This window comes from Megalobrama amblycephala, linkage group LG13, assembly GCF_018812025.1.
Source record: "Megalobrama amblycephala isolate DHTTF-2021 linkage group LG13, ASM1881202v1, whole genome shotgun sequence".
NCBI classification, from domain to species: domain Eukaryota; kingdom Metazoa; phylum Chordata; class Actinopteri; order Cypriniformes; family Xenocyprididae; genus Megalobrama; species Megalobrama amblycephala.
Genome location: NC_063056.1, coordinates 8,131,931 through 8,155,583, shown reverse-complemented (window position 1 = coordinate 8,155,583; position 23,653 = coordinate 8,131,931). Strand labels below are relative to the sequence as shown.

General features: G+C 37.0%; 1 protein-coding gene across 1 annotated transcript in view; it reads left to right on the top strand.

Annotated features, from left to right (window-relative positions):
• Positions 1–23,653, top strand: part of LOC125243904 (X-linked interleukin-1 receptor accessory protein-like 2) — a 567,738-nt gene that overhangs the window by 338,420 nt on the left and 205,665 nt on the right. The gene's annotated exons all lie outside the window — the stretch shown is intronic.

Sequence of the window (23,653 nt, the reverse complement as noted above, 5' to 3'; positions counted from 1 at the left end):
CATGGACCATATTTATACAAATATTCCTGAATGTTGCACTAAACCAGTTTCTCGATCTGTGGGTTTTAGTGACCATAATATCATAGCAATTACCAGAAACACGAAAATTCCAAAATGTAAGGTTAATATAGTACATAAAAGAATGTTTAAGAAATTTATTCCGGAGAGTTTTTTGGCAGATGTTGGCGGTATTGATTGGACTGATGTGTATGCTGCTGAGGAGCCTGAGGCCGCCTTAAATATCTTTATGGAAAGATTTATGAAGATTGTTGATAGGCACGCCCCTATGAGAAAGTGTATTGTAAAAGGGAGACCAGCCCCATGGCTGAATGAGAGTATAAAGAGCCTCATGAAAGAAAGAGACAAAGCCAAATCTATATTAGTAAAGACTGGATTGGTGGAGGACAGATTCAAGTACTGTCAACTGAGAAATCAGGTTACTAAACTGAATAGATTGATGAAAAAAGATTATTACATGCAGAGAATAAATGCTGTAAAGCAAAATGGTAAAGAGCTCTGGAAAACCCTTAATGAAATAATGGGGAGGCGGACATCTGGAGGGGCTTCCTTTGTGGAGTCAGAAGGCAAGTTTTTGACTAAACCATCTGATATAGCGAATTATTTTAATGATTTCTACATAAATAGGTTCAATGCAGAATATGGATAATACTGATTCTAATTACCTAAAGTTTATAAAAAAAGATGTGATGTTAGATAAGAGTTGTACTTTCCAGTTTAATCATGTTGAGGAATCGGAAGTAAAAAAGTTGTTGAAGTCTCTGCCTGAACACAGCTCAGTAGGTACTGATATGCTGGACTATAAAGTACTCAGCTTGGCAGTTGACTATGTTTGCGGTCCGTTATGTCAAATATTAAATGCATGCTTAATGAAAGGTGTTTTTCCCACTATTTGGAAAGAGGGTAAAATTATTCCCTTACCTAAAGATGGCAGACTAACACTTACTGGGAAGAACAGTAGACCTATTACTATTCTCCCAGTTCTTAGTAAGCTGATGGAGAGAATAGTTCATTCACAAGTAAAGGAATATTTTGAATCTAATGGTTTGACCACAGATTTCCAACATGCATTTCATTTCCACATTTCCAACATTTATAGACAAAACCACTCAACTTGTTCTGCCCTTACAGTAATGACAGATGACTGGCTTAAGGAAAGGGATAATTTAAAGATGACTGGTGCTGTATTACTTGATTTTAGTGCGGCATTTGATGTCATAGATCACAATCTACTCATTGGTAAATTAGAAATCTATGGATTTAGTCCAACTGCCATCGATTTTATGAAGAGTTATCTCACATGTAGGATGCAGCGGGTTTATTACACTGGCAGCTGATCTCACTCTAAGGTCTTGGACTGTGGGGTTCCACAAGGGAGCTGCCTGGGACCACTTTTATGTGCCATCTTCACAAATGATTTACCATCTGTTTTGTGTAAAGCAACTGTACAAATGTATGCTGATGATTCTACATTGTATTATGCTGCAAAAACTGTGAACTGGATTATGTTTTATCAGCTGAGTTAAATATGGTTTCTGATTGGATAAAACAGAATAAGTTGGTGCTGAATATCTCAAAAACCAAATCAATTATTTTGGGATCAAGTCATAAATTGTCATTAATACCAAGGATGAGTTTGAACTTGTTTGGGGAACCTATAGAACAGGTAGATAAAGTAAAATTACTGTGCACAATAGTGGATAGTAAGCTGTCATGGGTAGAACATATTGATACCAAAGTGAAGAAGATGGGTAGTGGTATCTCTATGGTGAGGAAATGTCTTTCTTATGTCCCTACACACATTGTGGAGCAGGTGGCTAAATCTTTAATTTTATGTCATTTGGATTATTGTGCCCCTGTATGGTCATCTATATCTAAAGGTCAACTAAAGAAATTACAAACGACCCAAAACAGAGCTGCCAGGTTAGTATTACATTGTCCCATTAGAACAAATACTATTAGTATGCACTGTCAGCTCTCATGGTTAACGGTGGAGAAAAGGCTGGTTTTTAATACAATTACGTTTTTTAGAAACATTGTCTATTCTTCTCAATCAGTTTTTTTATATAACAAAATTGTTGGGTGTGATCAGGTACATTCTCATGTGACTAGGTCTGTGGATGATGGCCAGATGATGTTACCACACCCAAAATCAAATGCTTTAAAGAGAACTGTTATTTATCGTGCCATCAATCATTGAAATAATTGCCCATTGAAGATACGTAAAATGAATGCAAAGACTCTTTTAGGTACCATCTGAGAATGCACTATTTAAATTTGTGAGTAAGGAAAGGACATATTTATTTTATGAATGTAATATTGTAATTATTTATTCAGACTAATTTATGATGATGTGTATTGATGTATATAATGTTATAGTGCTATACTGTTTTCATATTAACATTGTTATGTGATTTCTTTCTGTTGTGGACCCCAGGAAGACTAGCTCGTTCACTTTGGTGACAGCTAATGGGGATCCTTTTTACAATAAACAATAAACAATATGAAAATAATGAATTTAAACTATCAGCAATGGACACTGCAAAGCTAAACTCCCTGCTGAAAAATTCAGCGGGAGTGCTGGTAGACCAGCTACACCAGCTCAGATTTGCTTGAGAACAGCATGACCAGCACTAAACCAGCTCTAACCAGCATATACCAGCCTAGACCAACGTGGAATTCATGCTGGTTTATGCTGGATTTTTCAGCAGGGCTGTACCTTATCTTTTAGTTTGGAAGTGCATTTTGTGATATTAGTCTGTTCTCTGTAGTCCTACACATTTAAGTGGTGGGGCTACAAATGTTACATATCTCATTAAATGCTAAAACTCTTGATTGTATTGTCTTGACAAATTAATATTTTTAAAAACATTGGATGGATTCTGTCAACCATCTACATTTCTCCTGTGTACTTGTATTCTCCTGCCTATACTCCTGCGTGCTTGTTATTAGCTCTTGGAATTGCTCTGCTTATTATTATTATTATTATTATTATTAGGGCCCAAGCACTGATGGTGTGAGGAACCTATTGTAATTGCTCCGTTTCTTCTTCTTCTCCGCATTTTTGAGGGCCTAAACATGCTCAAACTCATGAAACTTTGCACACATGTCAGAAGTGGTCAAAATGTACTTTTGATGTGGGTTTTAGAATTGGGCATGGCAAATGGCTTGATAGCACCACCTACAAAATTTCAACAAAGTGCCTCTCGCCCTACGTTTCACGTACAGGTATGAAATTCGGTACACACATGTAACAGCCCAAAAATCTAAAAAAACAACAACATGAAGTCAGATATTTATAATTTTCTTTGCAAAATTTGTGCAGTTTTTGACATTTTCACACATTGTACTTTAACAAACTCCTCCTAGAGCTTTGATCAGATCAGGTCAGTCTAATCTAAAGCCCTTTGTGACATTAAATTGCGAAGATCCAGAGTTTCTAGAGCGTGTCCGTGGCGGCCTGACAAAATTCGATGTTTTGCCATGAAACAGAAAGTTGTTGTAACTCGTTTAATTGTGCAACACTTGGAGAAGTGCTAATGTATGCGATTTAAAGCCATGAAACAGGAAGTTGTTGTAACTCAGCGGTAAAATGGCTCGATAGCGCCACCTATAAAACTTCAACAGTGTGTGCCTCCGGCCAGGGGCGTAGCAGCCATTTTAAAAGTGGGGGGGACAGCTGTATGGTGATGTGACCCAAAGCTGATGTTCATAATAATAAATTCTAAATAGAATACCAATTGGCATTTTACAGCACCCCAGTGGCAATTTTGGGAACATGCCGTGATAGCTTACAGGAACCTATTTTTGTGAAATCATCCTCAAAATTTAAAAATACTGCAGGACTTTGAGACCAATGTGAGACCATCTATACTTTATTTAGATAAAGATATTTTATGATATTTAAAATATTCTCTGCATTCAATAATAAAATGCCTTAAACTGGAAATTCAGTGTTTAATCTTGTCATTATAAATTACTCTATTCTCCTATTTGATACTGTTCAGTGCTTTGACACAATCTGTATTATTAAAAGCACTATATAAATAAAGGTGATTGATGGTTGATCTTTTGTTTTAAGGAATTAAATTGATGTGTAATTCCTTAAAATATTGGGAAACAGTTCCAATTAAGAAAACACTGCCTTAAAATAGTCAATCTGCTTTTTTTTATACAAATCTCACCTGTACACATTCTGGAGAGGTTGAGCAACTGTCCCCTCTCTCTGTCAGTGACGTCACAGCCTGCCTTTCCTACAGACCAGTTAGGACATAAAGTAGAATATTTACATAAAGTATAAAAAAATATATATTTTAAATTTGATAAAGTATTTTAAGATATTCGGTGCAAAACAAATTTGATTTATTGTGAAAGGATAATTCTACTCCGCGAGCAGCACGTAGGCAACAAAAGACAGCAGAAACCAATAATTTGTTACGTCTCATTTAGCAGACGCTTTTATACAAAGCAACAAGTAGGAGAGCATTTAACACACTGAATCCGGCGCGACGTGACGAGGTCCATACGGGTTCTGTTGTCTTTTGACGTTACAGTAGTTTAAATCATAACATGAAAACTTTATCGCGTGATTCGTGTCATCACGACATACTGTAACATACTTACAGTGTGTGTTTGAAAAAAGGATGTAATCGTCCTTTGCTTTTTTTCTGGGGTGCATTTTATCCCAGACGGCGAATGAACGAACGAAAACTCACAACACCAACAAGAGATTTGAAGCTCATAGCAGACGCGCCCAAGAGATGATTCGCTCTGTGATTGGCTGAATGTTAGTTCACTCAAATCTAAGTAACAAATCAGAGAACACTGCCGGTGCCGGAAATATTCACGCTGGATCCAAAAAAATAGCAGGGGTCAGAATCACAAGTTTCTAAAAGTGCGGGGGACGTGTCCCCCCCGTCCCCCCTGGTTGCTACGCCCCTGCCTCCGGCTATATTTGACGTACGTGTATGAAATTTGGTACATACCAGGGCTACATACCAATAATGTCTGTTTTTGCTCTATTTTGTGAAAACAGTTTCAAACAAAGCCACACCAGAACTATTGCGCATCTCCAAGCAATGGTGATTCCTGAATGAATAAATAATTTATTTTCATATTTACACTTTACATAGACTGTTTTTACTTAAAATTTCAAACTTTTAAAGTTTCAATTTTTACATATTCATTCATACAACATTATTTACCAATGAGCTGCATTAAGCAGTCTATGTAAATGTGTCTAAATAATACCATTTCAGATGGAGCTTCTGTGCCACTTCTGCAGTGCAAAGATGGATTTTTTTTTTTTTTTTTTTTTTGATGATGATGATTTATTTTGATAGGTAACAGTCTGATTGGGTCTTATTGTTCGAACCAAATTTATTGTTTAACATCTTAAAAACAATTTTTCTATTTTAATTTAAGAAATTGACTAAATATAATGCATACATTTAATAATATTAAAAAAAAAAAAAGCTCTTAGGCCGTGTGTCCACCAAAGCATTTTTAGCCATCTAAAAAATGCTAGGCGCTCTGCTTAAAACGCCTATCTGTGAGCGCTTGAGAGCGCTTCTGCAGCGCAGCGTTTTTTTCCGTTGAGACGCTTTGTTGCTATGATACAGAATATCTGCGGCACTGTTACTTATAACTGATTTTGCAGGTAATTTGTTTCAGACTAAAAATGTTGACACAATGTGTAATTACTTGCTAAGTATGTTCGGAGACCAGCAATATTAATTTCTCATCCATTTTGTTTCGTTCTCTGTTTGTTGATGTCGCTGTTACAGCAAGAATGTTGTGACAGTTGGTCGGTGTTGTATTTGTCCCACCATTTGCCATGCCCAATTCTAAAACCCACATCAAAAGTACATTTTGACCACTTCTGACATGTGTGCAAAGTTTCATGAGTTTGAGCATGTTTAGGCCCTCAAAAATGCAGAGAAGAAGAAGAAACGGAGCAATTACAATAGGTTCCTCACACCATCAGTGCTTGGGCCCTAATAATAGTGCTTGGGCCCTAATAAAGTGCTCCTAAGTTTTCCACTCACATTGGATGGCTGGCTAAAAAGTGACAGTGATGAGCGCAGCGTTTTACTCAAAGTTGAACATTCTTCAACTCGAGGAGACCAGTAAAAAACGCCCAGCTCTCGGCGCTTGAGCGTGAAAAAGACGCTCAGCGCCTCGTTACGCTCCTGGCGTTTAAAAAACGCAGCGTTCCCATTGAAAACAATTGAAAAAGTATGCTAGCAGCTGGAAAAAAGGCTTTGGTGGACACACAGCCTTATAATGGTAAAATTGCCTGTGAAAATTAATTTAAAGGGGAAAATATTGCCCTGTAATGGGAAAGTTCATGTGTGTTATTGATCAGAAAGTGCTCCTAAGTTTTTGACTGTGTTCCTAAAGAAAAATATTAGCGTAGAGCCCTGCATACATGTAATGTCTCATTACCTGCAAAAAAGTCTCTTGGAGTAAAGTAAATGCAACAGGAAGTCAGCCATTTTGAATTTCTTCTGCAATTTTTGTGCAGTTTTTGCCATTTTCAGGCCTCATACTTTAATGAACTCCTCCTACAGTTTTAACATGATCATCTTCAAATGTGGTTTGTGCAATTATAAGGCCTTTGCGATGCTAAATTGTGAAGATAATGAGTTTTTGTTGAAGAAGATGTTTTTCGTCCCTGGTGGCCTGACAGAATTTCTCTGTTTCGCCATGAAACAGGAAGTTGCTGTAACTAAGGCAAACAATGCCCGATCTGCCCCAAACTTCACGCTTGATAAGAGTCCTGTCCTGAACACATGTCCATGACCATATTTAGTTATATTCATTGTGCCATCTGCTGGCAACAGGAAGTGACATGTTTAAAACTGTTATGGACTCCTAACAGCATATTAAAATGTGCCAGCAAGTGTTAAACAGGCAAGCAACATGCTAGAAAAATTTTAGCAAAACACTTATCTTACAAAACACTAGTATCTTAAGTACTAAAGCATGCTATTAATTAAATGAAACAGGAAGCTGTTGCAACTCAGGCATACAATGTCCGATCTGCCCCAAACTTCACATGTTTGATAATAGTCCTAGCCTGAGTATTCAGTTATAGTCAATGCACCACCTGCTGGCAGTAGGAACTGTGGTGCATCAAAATGACTTTGCCATATTTCTTCTCTATTTATTTATATTGCCCACTGTTCACAGTTTTTCCAAGGCCACTGGCTGCGAGGGCCCAGGTGCAGGGCCCTTTCATCGCTGCTTGCAGCTTTAATTTTGTTTAAATTGTTAATAAAAGTGACTGCTGCAGTTAGATCTTGCCTCAACTACTCTTCCTTTCTGCAGCCAACTGTGACATTGATATTGGGAAATGTGGCCCAGAACAGGTTTGAGTTGTAGTACTAGTAATCATCTAGTAGTTATAGGCCAGGAGTCATGTTTGTATAAACCTTGGTTTGTCATCCATTTCATGAAATTATGTCAGTTTCTCAACACCCATAATCATCATCACAACAATCCTGGAATATGATTTAAAAAAAATACTAAGACCTCTTATGTTCTAAGAGAGCCTGCATTTATTTTGTCGCTTTTAGGGCAAATCTATTTTTAGGACACACATATGCATTTCCCAAAGCATAGTACAGTCTCTCATGCATGATAGGTAATTATCTAGGGGCAAAAATGTAGACCTTGACATCCCACTCAGATCCAAAGAGACCTTAGTAGTGATCTCCATGTTTAAAAAAAAAAAAGGAAATTACTAACATATTCTAAAGGTTGAATTGAGACGTATCTAATTGTATGTAATTATTTATGCCTGTGTGTTATAATGAATTTGATGGAGTCTTTGGTTATAGTCTAATTTAACAGCTGACATGTGCTTTTTGTATATCACACACAAGGGCTTGATCTTTTATTTAAACTTGCCAGTTTTTTAATGGTAATGATGATTTGAAATTGACCATTGATTCATCATCTTGACCATTTACTATTCATGGCCATTGACTGAAAAACTTTGTTTCCCCTTGAAATACACCACATTACAGAGGTCAAATGAGAGTCCATAACTGAAAAACCTTGCCAAAAATATACAATGACATACAACACATTTTCATACCATTTCATGTAATCACTATTACTTCTACAGAGCAGTCATGTTCTTATATCCACTGACCTAAATCTGTAGTAAGGTCATCTTATGTTGAAAATGAGTTCAGATATTTCTCTGTGTCAGTGTGTAGATCCGGGGGTCAAACAGGCACATTTAGGAATGTTATTGTGAAAAGTTCTTGTCTCAAAGATTCTTGAGAGAGTGTTGAAGAGAAACATTAAAGCTCATTTACAGAGATTCTTCTCATGTGCAGTTCAACTCAAGATATCTGTGGTAGCTTTGAGATATTCCTCCAGCTACATGACGGCCATTGCAACATTTGCATCTAGTTTTTAAATCTTCACTATGATTCAAGTGTGTCTCAGACAGAACTGCCCTCAAAGCATTGGTTTTGTTTGTGGTTGAGATGTAACCTTATCAGACATATGCACTGTATTTCTACTAAAGATAATAACACTGTAAGAACCTTTCTGTTGCAATGTGGAATAAATATGCAGCTGTTGTTTTAAATCAGTAATAATAATCCCACTCTCTGTCTCCAGTAACTGAATAACATAAGCCAAAGCCTTCATACTAAATCTAAAGTGACTTGCAAAAATATAGTTCTATACTATAGAATAGGGGTGTCCCCGACTATGGATTTACATAGTCGAATCAGATTCGAATCAGATTGCCTATATTTGACTGATAGTCGAATCATATATGTGTGGGGGTTGGGGTGCATGAAAAATAGCTGTCCACTAGATAGTGTGCACAAACTCTTTCCGCTGTAACTTTGAAAGGCTTGCATGCTCAACTGTGCACAAGATGGAGCGGGTTGCAGAAAATGAAGTAAGGCCTATACCTGTGGCTTAAGACAACATTTTATTTTCTCTCACACACAACACAGAGAAACAACTTTCTAATAAAGCGACCAAAATGCCTGTCAAGTGATAGATGAAACTGACAATGACTTTTTATCTTTTTTAAAATTAAATGAAAGGCAATGTGGATAAACATTCACAGCCACGACCGCAGTTCTCTGTTGTTCAACTGAAGCTCCCTCGTCATCACCTACCTTTTCCATGCTCGTCTGACTTGCGCCTGCCGCTGAGGTGAAGCCGGGGCATATTTTTTTATCCCCCACCGGGGATAAAGTTTTTTTATCCGAAGTGGGGGAAACTCACATTATGAAATTACTTTCTCCAATACATGTTGGCCACAATTATTGGCACCCCTAGAAATTCTCATGAGTAAAATATCTATGAAGTATATTCCCATTCATATTTACATTTATTTAGCACACCAGGATGATCGTGAACATGAAATTATACAGCCATGACATGGAACAGGAGTATAAACATGATATGAGCAATATCACGTTCGTCTGTAGGTAATCACAGCGTGCTGATATACAGCTATATCGCACAGCTACGAGTGTGATATTGCATTTATACAACAGTTCGACGGCACGAGTGTGTAAATAAGAACAACAACAGAGTGTCTTTAAAAAAGGTTTTGTGCAGCACTACTTCCTTCCGCCAAGGATTCAAATCTCAAGTTGACAGTTGGACCAAGCCTCCATTACTAATTCTAAAACGTCACTTTAGAACTAGTAATGAAGAAACGTTGAGTCCCTCCATTGAAACGTATTTTGAGAGAGAGAGAAAGAGAGAGACAGAGATCGCCTGAGTGAGTATTACCTGTGTCTGAAATAACATTCATTCTTGTATATATCCATTATAAAAGTCAGTTTTAATGTCCGCTGAGGAAAGCGATCTTTGCATTTGTCCTTTTTACAGCTAAGGGAATTTTCACAACATACAGTGCTAAAACAACTTCCTTTGCAAAAATACCTTTCAATTTAAAAATCTCTTGTGACTGACTGACTGACTGACTCATTCACTCGTAAAGTTTTGCCGCCATCTAATGGCGTATTAATATAACTTTCACTCAATCCATATTACGCACGGACCCTTTCTCAATACCAAATACAACATATTTATATGAAATATTTATTAAACAACAAATTAACAACAATAGCCATTAAAAATGACAAAAGCACCATTGTGCCCGTGACAGGTTATCAAGTGTGTCAAAACCTTGTAACTCCATTGTATCCTCGAACTGTCAGTCAAACCTCATAAATCCGCCTCACCTCTATGAAGTACCGCACGCGGTTTGGAGATCTCTGCTTCTTTGCAATGAAAAGGTAAATAAAGATCTGATGTTTAAAAAAAAAAGTTTAGCGCGTTTTCTTTGCTCAAGAAACACTATGTCTATAAAGGCTCATGTTTTGTGTATTTGAAGAGCCAGAGAACAGTCTTCGTCTGATTTCCCATCTAGTTGTAGCCAGTATGCTATGCTATATAACGTTAGAGGATATAAGTTAATTATATTAAATTATCAAATTTAATATGGCACAATTAGACTTGCTCTGGAACAAGTGATAGATTAATAAGACCAAAGATTGCCTGTTTTATGTACCCAAAATGAATTGTGTCTCATGTTTAACCACTATAAGAGCCAGCGGCAAATCCCCAAAGCACTGGCCGAGATGAAGCTGTTCTCGGCGCGTGCACGACCCCTGAATGGCCATTGACGGCCTGGAGTTCGCATCTCTGAAAACGTTTAAAGAAATTGTAAAATAGGCGCTATGATTAAATATAAGTCACAATTCAGGTGTAAACAACTACATTCTCGCCTAAAAAACTCTTAAAACTACAGTTCGTGGTACAACAAGTGTATTATTTGTAAAAATTACGTTGGATTTGCTCGGCCGCCATGACGGTCGCTTCTAGCGGAGTAATACAAACGCTGAAAAGGTAGGAGTGCTGTTATCACTGAAATAGCGCATGGCTATCCGGCTATCAGCCAATCAGATTCGAGAACCAGAAAGAACTGTTGTGTAAATATATATATATATATATATATATATATATATATAATCTCACAGAAATGAGTACACCCCTCACATTTTTGTAAATATTTTGTCAGGGTCTTGGCAATCTTTTTATAGCCTACACCATCTTAATGTAGAGCAACAATTCTTTTTTTTTCAGATCCTCAGAGAGTTCTTTGCCATGAGGTGCCATGTTGAACTTCCAGTGACCAGTATGAGAGAGTGAGAGCAATAACACCAAATTTAACACACCTGCTCCCCATTCACACCTGAGACCTTGAAACACTAACAAGTCACATGACACCGGGGAGAGAAAATGTCTAATTGGGCCAAATTTGGAGATTTTCACTTAGGGGTGAACTCACTTTTCTTCAGTGTTGTCACCTGAAAAGATATAATAAAATATTTACAAAAATGTGAGGGGTGTACTCACTTCTGTGAGATACTGTATATAATAAGTTATGTGTAATAAACGAAATGTGCGTCTGCCCCATTCATTTACACAGAAGACACACAAAACATGCAGGATTCATATTTAAACAGTCTTTTTGAGGTTTAATATTCACAGACACTATATCGCGATTAGAATAAAGATCTTAAGAATGAAAAAACTTACCATTCGCAATCATCGACTTGATCAAGTTGATCCTCAAAATGAAATTGAAAGACATGCTCTTCATGTAAATTCTTCCAGAATTATTCCTCACTGCGTCTCAAAATGATATACATGAATCAGACATAAACAGAGAATATTTGTTTTCAATTTGACTTGCATGATTTAAAACCTGACGTTTCCACATTTCATTAGACATATGTCTTATGTTTGTGTGATAAGTTTTCACTAAGTTACAGTTAATTTTCGAACGACTATCAGAATGAACTTCATTGAGAAAGAGACTGCAGTTCATGTTAGTTTTCTGTATTTTAGCAAAAAGCACCACAGCAACATTTTGTTTTTACTGTGAGTGTACACAAATAAAAGACTACATTCCACATTGTTTAACCCTCAGGGGTCTGAGGCTGATTTGGGGCCTGGAGAAGTTTTGACATGCCCTGACATTTGTGCTTTTTTCAGTTGTTCATAAACATATTAATGGAAAAAGTGTCATTACACTGTATTCAGCACAAACTAGGCTACAATCATATGTAAGGAACATGTATGTACATGTTTGTATTTTTGAAGGAATAACGTTTATGCGTGGTTATTGAAAAAACAAAAAACTTAAGTCACTGAAATAAAGCCAAAAAATATATATTAAATCTGTGTTCACAAGACTTCTGGGTATTGGAGGTTGTAGACTAGAGTTTTTGCTTAAAAATTATGTAAAAATTATCATTCCTACTCCTTCATATAAAACAATAGAGAGATTTCAATTTTCTAAAACATCTTTGTTCAAGAAACACAGTATGCGTGGAGGTGTGAATAATCATGAATAATGGGTGATTCTCACCTGAGAAGACAAAAGAATCGCATAAAAGAGCTCTAATGACCTGCATAAATAATGAGCTCTTTCAGACAGGTAGGCTGTGAAAAAACCCTCTGTTGATCATGTCTCAAGCTCATCATAATGTAAATCAAACATACAGAAAAAACAGCAATACTGTGAAATATTATTACAATTTAAATAATGGTATTCTATTATTAAAATATAATGCATTCCTATGATACAAAGTGTCTGAACAGTTATGTTACCTCTATGGCATTTCATATAAGGCTTTTAGCTTAAAAGCATGCACATTTGGAGAAATATTGATGGATTCTCATGTTTATGTCAATTTTCTATACAGAGGAGTATTTATTCATTATTTATTGTCGTCACTGTGAACGCTGGATACTTTGTTTACAATTCATACTTGCAGCCAGAGGGCGCTCTGTGCACTTTTAGTCCACAAATGCCAATGCTAAAGAAGAATAGGCAATCCAGGAAATAACTGAACTAACAGAGGCCAGAGATCGCTAACTATGGCTATTCAAAACACTTTTCAAGACAATAAATACACGATTGAGACGATGAATGCATGTATTGACTGAATTTGCCTCTGAATAGTGCTGACTCCGTGGGCGTGGCCGCATTAGCGGATAATGAGCTGAATCACGGACTTCTGACATGGCTCTTTTTTCATACAGATTACATAAACATAGAAGGTTTGTTTTCGATTTGACTTACACGATTTAAAACCTGACATTTCAACGTTTCTTTAGACATAAGTCTAATTTTTTTGTCATTATTATTCACTAAGTTACAGTTCATTTTCTGAGAACTATCAGATTGGACTTCATTCAGAGGGAGACGAGAGATCACGCATCATGTTAGTTTTCTTTATTTTACAAAAAGCACAACATTTGTTTTTACTCTGAGTGTACACAAATAAAAGAAGATATTCCACAGATTAAAATGGTGTATAGCTCTTAATTGTATGTGCAACATTGACAGAGTATTTTGAGTCTCTTTCACACTGGTTAGAAAAAAAACGCGGTGATCACGCCGCCGTGACCGCCGACCCGAGGGAGTTAATAATGTATATCTCTTATTTGTATGTCCAAAATTGGAGTATTTTGAGTCTCTTTTCGCACTGGTAAGAAAAAAAAACTGTGGTGGTATCGCCGGCGCGACTGCCACCCCGAGTGTTAACATGAATTAAATATGCATTGATTCATAATAAAGGTACAAATGGTAATCAGTCAAGAGCAGTGAGTTAATTTCTCTTTATCTTTTGTTGTTTGACAGACAGCAGCAGGTTTACTGTAATAGGCTGCTGTCCCTTTAAGACCTAATGTATGGCCACGGATCCTACTGAAACACATCCGATTTCTTTCACGCAGTTGAGATTTGCTATGTTGTATCTATCACCATATGTGAGAATTATGCAGAGGTCTCCAACCCTGCTTCTGGGTTGCTTCTCAAAAGGAATGCCGCCAAAGGAGCAGTTGTGATATATGTCAGCACACTAACACTAGTTAATGCTCGGTCCATATGAAATAAAACTTTTATTTAAAATGACTTTTTTTACCAGACGTGGCTTGGATATTTTATTCCTGACAGAGACCTGGGCCGGTGCTGGTGAGTTGTCAGTTTTCGAGGAACTTTGTCCATCGAACTGTTGCTTTAGTAGTACCCCACGTTCTGTTAGTAGGGGTGGTGGTGTTGCTATGGTTTTTAATCAATCACTTAAAATACACACAGTTTCTGTTCTGAGCTACTTGTCGTTTGAGGTACAGTGTGTAGCATTACAGTCTGCCTCCTCTGCACTGTTCTGTGCTCTCATCTATAGGCCACCTAACTTGGACAGTGATTTTATAAGTAGCTTTTCTGAATTTTTAACTTCTTTGTTTGGTTGTATGTTATTATTGGGTGATTTTAATGTACATGTTTCCTGCCCCAGACGTCTCTTGGTTGCTGAGTTTTGTAATGTCTTGGATTAATTTGGTTTTACTCAATATATGAATCAACCAACATGTGTCCTTGGTCATACTCCTTGATCTTATGTCATATGGTACCCCTGTAGATAATGTATACAGGTGCATCTCAATAAATTAGAATGTTGTGGAAAAGTTCAATCATTTCATTAATTCAACTCAAATTGTGGAACTCGTGTATTAAATAAATTCAATGCACTGTAGCGAATTAACTCAAAGGGGAAATATTAATAATTATTCATAACTCAATATGATTTATTAATTATGATTAATTATGAATATGTAAATCTGTTAATCAGATTTACTGGATATAGCTACATTAATCTTAATATTACAATCAATTAACCTGTTGTCCAGGGAACACTTAGTGTTGATTGTTTAATAATCCTAAGAAATGTTCATTTCCAGGTTATGGAAAAATAAAATTCTTATTGCACCGTGCTACTTAGAGCATAGGTTCGGGATCTAAATCACTTCAGAGGCAATTTATCGGCAGACGGAGTCAGAACCAAACATGTATTGTGCACAATCTTTATTAACTAACTCACAAACACAGAACTAAACTAACAAACACATAACATACAACAAAGGTCACACACATACGTATTGTAGGTAAGAATGAGTAATGATATAGTTGAACCGGAGGAGATACTGTTACTAGAGCTATAGGAAAAAGTCAAAGACGATCGGGAAAGGAATCATCAGTTTCTTCAGCCATAGCAAAGGTAAGTCTTACAAATTAATACTAAAATGCTATTTAGTGTTCAAATGTACGATACTTGCAAGATGCCTTTAGGCTGAGGAGCATCGGCTCTGCCATCTGAGGAGAGATCTTGAGGATTCAGTCCGAAGTTGTTGCCAGTCTTTTCTATGTTTTCTATGTTGAGCACATGGCTGGGTTGTAGGCCTAGGGTGGTGTTTAGTTGTCCAAACGCAAGGAAAAGAGAGGGAGTGGCATTTTTCGCTGGCTTTTAACCTCTGGTCAAAGTTACACCTCTCAGTTGTTGACCGGACCAATAAAGATGTTGTAATTCCGGGTGACAACACCCCTCCTGTCAGGGCTTTTACAACCCAGAAAGATTAACAAGCTGAGTTCTTGAATAAGAACTATTAAAGATTCTTGTAATACTGATGTGTTGCACAGGTATGGACATACCACATACACAAGCATTTAAATCTTCCCGCTATGAACGTATAGACACTAAACATGGCATGATTAAAGTTACCTATTGCAATGACTGCAATACAACACAGTAATAATAGATACCATTTCCTGGGAATATGCCTGTTCATTTATAGAATTAATGCAGTAACGTCTTTGTTCTGTGTGGAAAATGCAGGGAAGATGCAGATTTCCTGTGTCTCTTCTCTGCTCTCAATGTGGCAGCACATTCCTCGGTGCAATAAACTTGTAACTGAGAACTTCTCGGGGGATGGGGACAGTCAAATCCCAGAGTGAGCTTAAAACTATTGGTGAACTAACAAATAATTGTGTCTGATTTGTCTCAGTCATTACAGCACACAGACTGAAGTACTTTAAGTCTTTGGTTCTTTTAATTGTCATGATTTTGGCTCACATTTAACAAAAACCCACCAATTCACCAATCTCAATAAATTAGAATACTTAATAAGATCAATAAAAAAATATTTTAAACAGAAATGTCAGGCTTCTGAAAAGTATGTTTATTTCTATGCACTCAATACTTGGTTGGGCCTGCTTTTGCATTAATTACTGCATCAATGTGGCGTGGCATGGAGGCAATCAGCCTGTGGCACTGCTCAGGTGTAATGGAAGCCCAGGTTGCTTTGATAGCGGCCTTCAGGTCATCTGCATTGTTGGGTCTGGTGTCTTTCATCTTCCTCTTGATAATACCCCATATATTCTCTATGGGGTTCAGGTCAGACGAGTTTGCTGGCCAATCAAGCACAGTAACACCATGGTCACTGAACCAGCTTTTGGTACCTTTGGCAGTGTGGGCAGGTGCCAAATCCTGCTGGAAAATGAAATCAGCATCTCCATAAAGCATGTCAGCAGAAGGAAGCATGAACTGCTCTAAAATTTCCTGGTAGATGACTGCGTTGACTGTGGACAGAAAATGCAGTGGACCAACACCAGCAGATGACATGGCAGCCCAAATCATCACTGACTGTGGAAACTTCACACTGGACTTCAAGCAACATGGTTGCTGTGCCTCTCCACTCTTCCTCCAGACTCTGGGACCTTGATTTCCAAATGAAATGCAAAATTTACTTTCATCTGAAAAGAGGACTTTGGACCACTGAGCAACAGTCCAGTTCTTTTCTCCTTAGCCCAGGCAAGACGCTTCTGACGATGTTTTTGGTTCAGAAGTGGCTTGGTACGTGGAATGTGACAGTTGTAGCCCATTTCCTGAAGACGTCTGTGTGTGGTGGCTCTTGATGCACTGACTCCAGCTTCAGTCTACTCCTTTTGAAGCTCTCCTAAGTTCTTAACCCTTTTACGTTCAAGGATTGGTGACGGCCCCACATGTGACATTGTTTACATTAATCGCTTGTTTACAATACATTTTATCAAGTAAAATGATCAAGTTGAGTGAAATTTATCAAGTTGTGTGAAAGATACAAGAATGCTGATTCAACCTGTACAAGCATTATACAATCAAGATAACTTTATAGTAGTTTTTTGTTATTCTGTATGACTGTAAACAATTTCCTAAGACAACAAAAGGGAGGGGGCGTCCTTAACTTTTTGTGTCGTGGAACTGTAATGTTTGGCAGTATAATGGTGACATCAACGTTTTTTCCATGGGAAGAGTCCAGTACACGATTTCCATAGTAAATATTTGTCCAAAAGCATGCAAACGTGTATAAAAATCGATATAACTTCTATTGTTTACATCCTGTAAGCACTATTCACGGGTGCGCTGTCATGTTTATTTGAAGAAACTGTCCACATCTAGCGCTTTATTCAATGAAATATAATGTATCATTGTATTTAGTAGAGTGTCTGTAAATGAATGAGAACAGCCCAGAAGATGTCTGATGAAAACTGGACACATATATATGTATAAAAAAAGTGGACAGGCGCTTTTAGTGACGTGTGATTACGCACAGGCAAACATAAATGGGAAAAAAGTAAAAAGATAGCAATGGCAAACTATTGTGTTGTCATGTAACGTTAGCCTATGCAATAACGATTAAGCCAATGTGTTGATTTGCATAATCTCGCATGTAATACATTGTTGTTTAGTGTGCGTAACAATTTGCTTCCAGGAAAAAGAGCGCACGTGACACAAATACAAGGGACACGCACACCTGCTGGCCACTAGCACTCGCACTGCTAGCATAATCTTGCGTGTAATACGTTCGCCAGCCATGGATCAGTGTCGTGCACAGAAGTTGTTTTCTCCTGTTTCTGCATTGGAAGAACTTATGTGAAGCAGTGATGAAGAAAATGTGGATTATTCGGAGGAGAGTGCTGTATCTAGCGTCTTGATTGCAGTCTTGGTCATTAGCTGCTGGTGTAAATGTTCAATAAGGGTAACAATAGAGTGGGTATGATGGTAAATTGCTTTGTGTAAATGATCCTTTGCGTTTGAATAGAAAAATTGTAAACTGATGTAAATCTGCCATCAGGGCAACAACAGAGTGGGTATGGCTTTATATTGCTGTATGTAAATGATCCTTGGAATTTGAATATAAAATTTACGATTGTGTAAATGTGCCATCAGGGCAACAACAGGGTGGGTATTGCTTTATATTGCTGTATGTAAATGATCCTTGGATTGCATTTTTCTAAACTTTTAAGAGGAAAAAAAATATATCAGATATAGTATATAAATTGTGCTTTGTCATATTGGAATGATAAAATGTATGGAAATGATCAAATAGACTTCTTATACTTCACAGTAAAAGGTGGTTACCAAGTGTCCCTTTGGCATCTCCAAGTGGCCTTTTTGGAAAGGTGCCTAGACATGCACTGAAATAAATGGTTGTAAAAAATTCATTTTTGCTTGTATCAACTTCAAATTTTAAACATATATTGATTAGACATATGGCTTTAGATTGCTTATGTTTCCAGGCCTCTATGTATCTGCCTTTTGCATTTTTCATTTCCATAAACAATTATTATGAAAAAAAATATATATATATATCCATTGTGTTTGAGCTTTTTTATCTCTCTATTAGTAATTGCTAGAGTAATTCTGAGTCTTTCATAGTAAACTGTCAAGTGTCAGCTTTCAAATGATACCTTGGTTTTGTGTGTAGTCCGGAGGACTTGTTAGCAGCAACCATTTTATTTTGGGTATGTCATTTTTCACTACCTGGCCAAAAGTGGGGGTGACTGGTAAGGGGTTAAATCGGCTTCGCCTGACAATCCTCTCAAACCTGTGTTCATTCCTTTCACTTGTACACCTTTTCCTACCACACTTTTTCCTTCCAGTCAACTTTCCATGAATATGCTTTGGCACAGCACTCTGCGAAAAGCCAGCTCTTTCAGAAATGACCCTCTGTGGCTTACCCTCATTGTAGAGGTTCTTGATGATTGTCTTCTGGACAACTGTCAAGTCAGCAGACTTCCCCATGACTGCTGTTGGGATTACTGACCTAAACCCATTATTTATACCCTGAGAATGGTAATTTAATAGAACTTGAAATTAAAAATTCAAATAATTTGAGAGACTGATTTTTTTATTTTGATGAGCAGCAAGCTGTAATCATCAAAATGAAAACAAAAAAGTCAGGAAATATTTTACTTTGTCTAATCTAGAATATATTTAAGTTTATTATTTGAATTAAATTACAGATGGAAAAAAATTCATGATATTGTAATTTATTGATATGCACCTGTATATTGAAAATGCTTCCTTTGTGAATAAGCCTGTAGACTCTTTTTCTTACTTTATAAACTCACTCACTGCCTCTCAGTTTAGCTAGAAATATTTAGCTAATGCTGTTGAAATATCCGTCTTGAATGCTGAGTCTTCATTCGAGCCTGATGATTTAATTTCTTATTTTTACACAGCTTGTTCTGATATTTTAGATTCTATTGCCCCTTTTAAGTTAAAACAACCAAAGCGAAAATCTTGTTGGCTAGATGATAACGCTCATTCTCTCAGGCTTGTCGTAAAGAGGAGAGAAGATGGAAGCATGATTACTTAACGGTGTCATTTGAGATTTTCAAAGAGTGTCTGGTTAATTTTCAGAGTGCTGCTAAGTCAGCTAGAACAAAATTTTTTTTTCTAATTAATTACTACATACTGTCATAGACCTAGGATTTTATTCTCTACGATAAATTCAATAATTAATCCAAGTTGCCAATTTCATGGGGAACCCTTGGCTGAACTTGATCTTGTGAGAAATTTTTAACGTTTAAACATAGCTATTCATTCATCCTTCAATTTACAGCTCTCAGATCTGTCTTAGAATTCGCAGGCTAGTCCTTTTTTCTTCCATCATTTTCAGCATGTCTCTTTAATGGAAGTCTGTGATCTGGTTAATAAGATGAAGACAACTACCACCTCGCTCAATGTTATTATAAAAGTAGCTTTTCCTATAATTGGCCCCAGTTTTGGTTTGGTTTGCTTTCAGGCTGCCTTGCTAAAAGTGTTCAATGACATTTTAATTGCAGTTGATGCCAGTAAAAATGCCATATTGATCCTACTTGATCTTAGGTACTGTAAACCATAATGTTCTTATTTGGTGTTTAGAGCATTTATTCTGTATCAAGGGTACGGCCTTGAGGTGGTTTAGTTTGTATCTTAAAGACAGGTCTTTTCCGATAGAGTTAGGCAAGTTCTCTTCTGCTCCTATTTGTAGTGGAGCTCCTCAGGGCTCTATTTTGGGTCCGCTTCTTTTTAACTTATACATGTGTCCACTGGGGGATATTAAGAACCACAATGATTCATTTCATTTTTATGCTGATGATAGACAGCTGTACCTGCCATTGAAAGCTGGCGATTCCATTCAACCTTTGTTGGAATGCATCTAGGACATTAAGAAGTTATCAAATAACATTCTCCAACTTAATGAGGACAAAATGGAAATAATTGTATTTGGTCTGCCAAAATTAAGGAGTAGTCTCATTAAGGAGCTGGGTAATCATTTCCCCTCAGTTTCCTCCGAGGTTAGGAAACTTGGTGTCATCCTGGACTCAGAATGTTTGTTCTACCAGAAAGACTCGGGAAGCAAAGAAACGTTTGAATACAATTTATTGAGCAGTATGAATGTAAATATCAAACAAATGATAAAGTTCTTTGGCATAGGCCCCGTCCATAGTACAATCCGGAGGGTAGCAGACGTTTGCAGATCCTGCCTAAGGATGAAGGCAGGGGCGGAGCCTACCCCCGATGTATGGACAGGGACCGACCTGGTGGTGGTGGGGAGGATGGGGGTGAACGCCGGCGATGGTATCTGCGAACATGATAGTCGGTGGGAACAGAACTTATATACTCAGGTGACGTGTAATGATTGGTTAGAAAATGAGCAATGACATACATTAGAGTCTTCCGGGTAGAACTTCTGCTAAACGCTCCCATTTCTACCAGAAAGACTCGGGAAGCAAAGAAACGTTTGAATACAATTTATTGAACAGTATGAATGTAAATATCAAAGAAATGATAAAGTTCTTTGGCGTAGGCCCCGTCCATAGTACAATCCGGAGGGTAGCAGATGTTTGCAGATCCTGCCTGAAGATGAAGGCAGGGGCGGAGCCTACCCCCAAAAGAACTGAGAATGTGAATGAAATACGCAGCAGTTGGAGGATTCTTTGAATACGTTCCTAAAGAGAAAGAGATAATGAATGCACAGACATTAATGAATGTTTAATCATTAACAGAAAGAATCATTATGTCATAGCTTTAAGGATGTCAAGAATGCCGCATAGACCATAACATTGCCACATTAGGTCGAGCATGAAAGCCAAGTAGGCTGATAGGCCAGCGTATAAACATGCCATGTAGATTATGTATGATGCCATAGTGAGGGGAAGACAGAGTGGATGAACGAGATACCCTGATATGCTGAATAAAGCAAGCCATATAGATGTAAATAGTAGTAATAGAATCTGACGCCGTAACGGGTAGTTTGTCTCAATAGGATACTTACCACAGAAGATTTAAATATAGGATTTTATGATAAGATTAACAAAAGAGTACCAGTGATGTGAATAGTGATTTGATGCTATGGTCAGAAAGACAAGTTAGTCTGCGATACTAGAAGACTGCATATGAGGACCATGGTTCATAGTAGACTTATGCCGATATTCGGTAATGCGATAAATCGCGATAATGAATATGCACGATATTGTTATCGTGGGCATTTCAAAATACCGTAAATAATAATTTATTACCAATTATTAATTTTTTTTATAATGCAATTAAGAATACTTTACCCATCAACCGTATAAAATGCAAAACATTGCTGTATTCTGCGTCAAAAGAACACGTGCTCCGATGTAAACAAACCCAAAGTACATGAGAAGCACATGGCGGAACGAGTGAAGGAGATGTGCTGAATGAAAGTGCACGTTCACTCTCTGACAGCAGAATGCAGCGGTTACCACGGAAACCGCGCAAACAAAGCAACTGCGTTAGTTAAGTTTTAATATGCTTCAAACAGACTATAATTTTTTTGTAATCTCAATGTTGTTCATCACCAAATACTTGAAGACTTAAAAGTCTATTTTCAAACCTTATATTTTAATCTGGACTACCTCATGCCCTAATTATTAGAAATGTTCTGATTATTTGGTATTGTTCAGAAAAAGTTTTAAACATATGTCTTCATTAGTTAACATTTTAATTCATTATTACCAAATTGACAATAAAAATACTTATAAAGTATTAAATATTCTTAGTTAATGTTAATTTCTTAGTTACTGTTTAATAACATTACTAAAATCAAAAGAGCTTATTTAATGGACCTGAGAGAAAACTAACAATAATCAATTGTATTTCTTAACTAACATTAACAAAAACTAATACTTTCTGTAACAAATGTAGCTATTGCTCAATCTTAGTTAATGCATTAAATAATGAGATCTTATTGTAAAGTGTTTCCTGTTGTTCTTTATAGCCTAATTCTTTTGCATTATAATCTGTTTGAAAATGTTACTTTATATATTTTTTGTGTATTGTATTATTGTATTTAAACATTCAGAGTTATTTTTGTTATTACAAAAAGAGTTCTTAAACCTGTTATACTATGACAACACTTTTCTGCAACGTATTTCAATATCGTGATAATACCGTATACCGTGATAAAAGCTTCAGCAATTAATCGCAACATGAAAATTTGATACCGTCACATGCCTAGTCCATAGAGATAGCGTTCACTTGACCCTGAGTGAGTATAGGGAAATCATAACGAGTGATATTTAATCGTATGAAAACACCACCACCAGTAGTTTGCATTAGTAACGTACTAGTATTAAATTATGACAAATAAATGGCATACATAATGAATAACATTGACTGATAAAGATATGGAGTGAGGCTATGTTAATCTGATTTACGTGTAAAGACCGCAAAGGTCCTGTACCTTGAAAAGTCAATATAGGCCAATTCGAGAAGACCTTGGAGTTACGTAAAACAGACTACCTGGTGGCCATGACAGGTTTTAATTATATGAAGAGCTAAGACAGGCCTTTGTGTAGAACCATGATATGCCATTTGAAGCAAAAATGAAAACCATTTAATGTGAGGTAATAAGCCATTTGATGTGATGGCAACGTTATGCCCAATGGCAACTATATGCCTGATGGCCGATGGCAACGATATGCCCGATGCAAACAATTTGCCCGATGGCAACGATGATTTGCCCGATGGCAACGATGATTTGCCCGATGGCAACGATGATTTGCCCGATGGCAACGATATGCCTGATGGCGATGACCTGTCATGATGGCCATTATATTAAACCTTTAATGTTATAGCAACAATATTCCATGTAGCTAAAAGTTATGATTGCCATCAAATGTGAATGCAATGAGAGGCCATACAATGTAAAGCAATGATAGCGATTTTATGAGATGTCAACAGTAGGCCTGATAACAACGATATACCTATAATGCTAAGAGACAAAGCAATAATAGGCAATTTAGTATGATAATGTGATATATTCTATGTAACGCAAAAGTCATGGGGCCATTCCAAGCAAAGCAACAATGTGCTATGTTACACGAAACCATGATTAGGCCGTTATAAGTAAAAGTATAAGTAAACTTAAATGTCACGATAAGCCAATGATATAAAAGGTA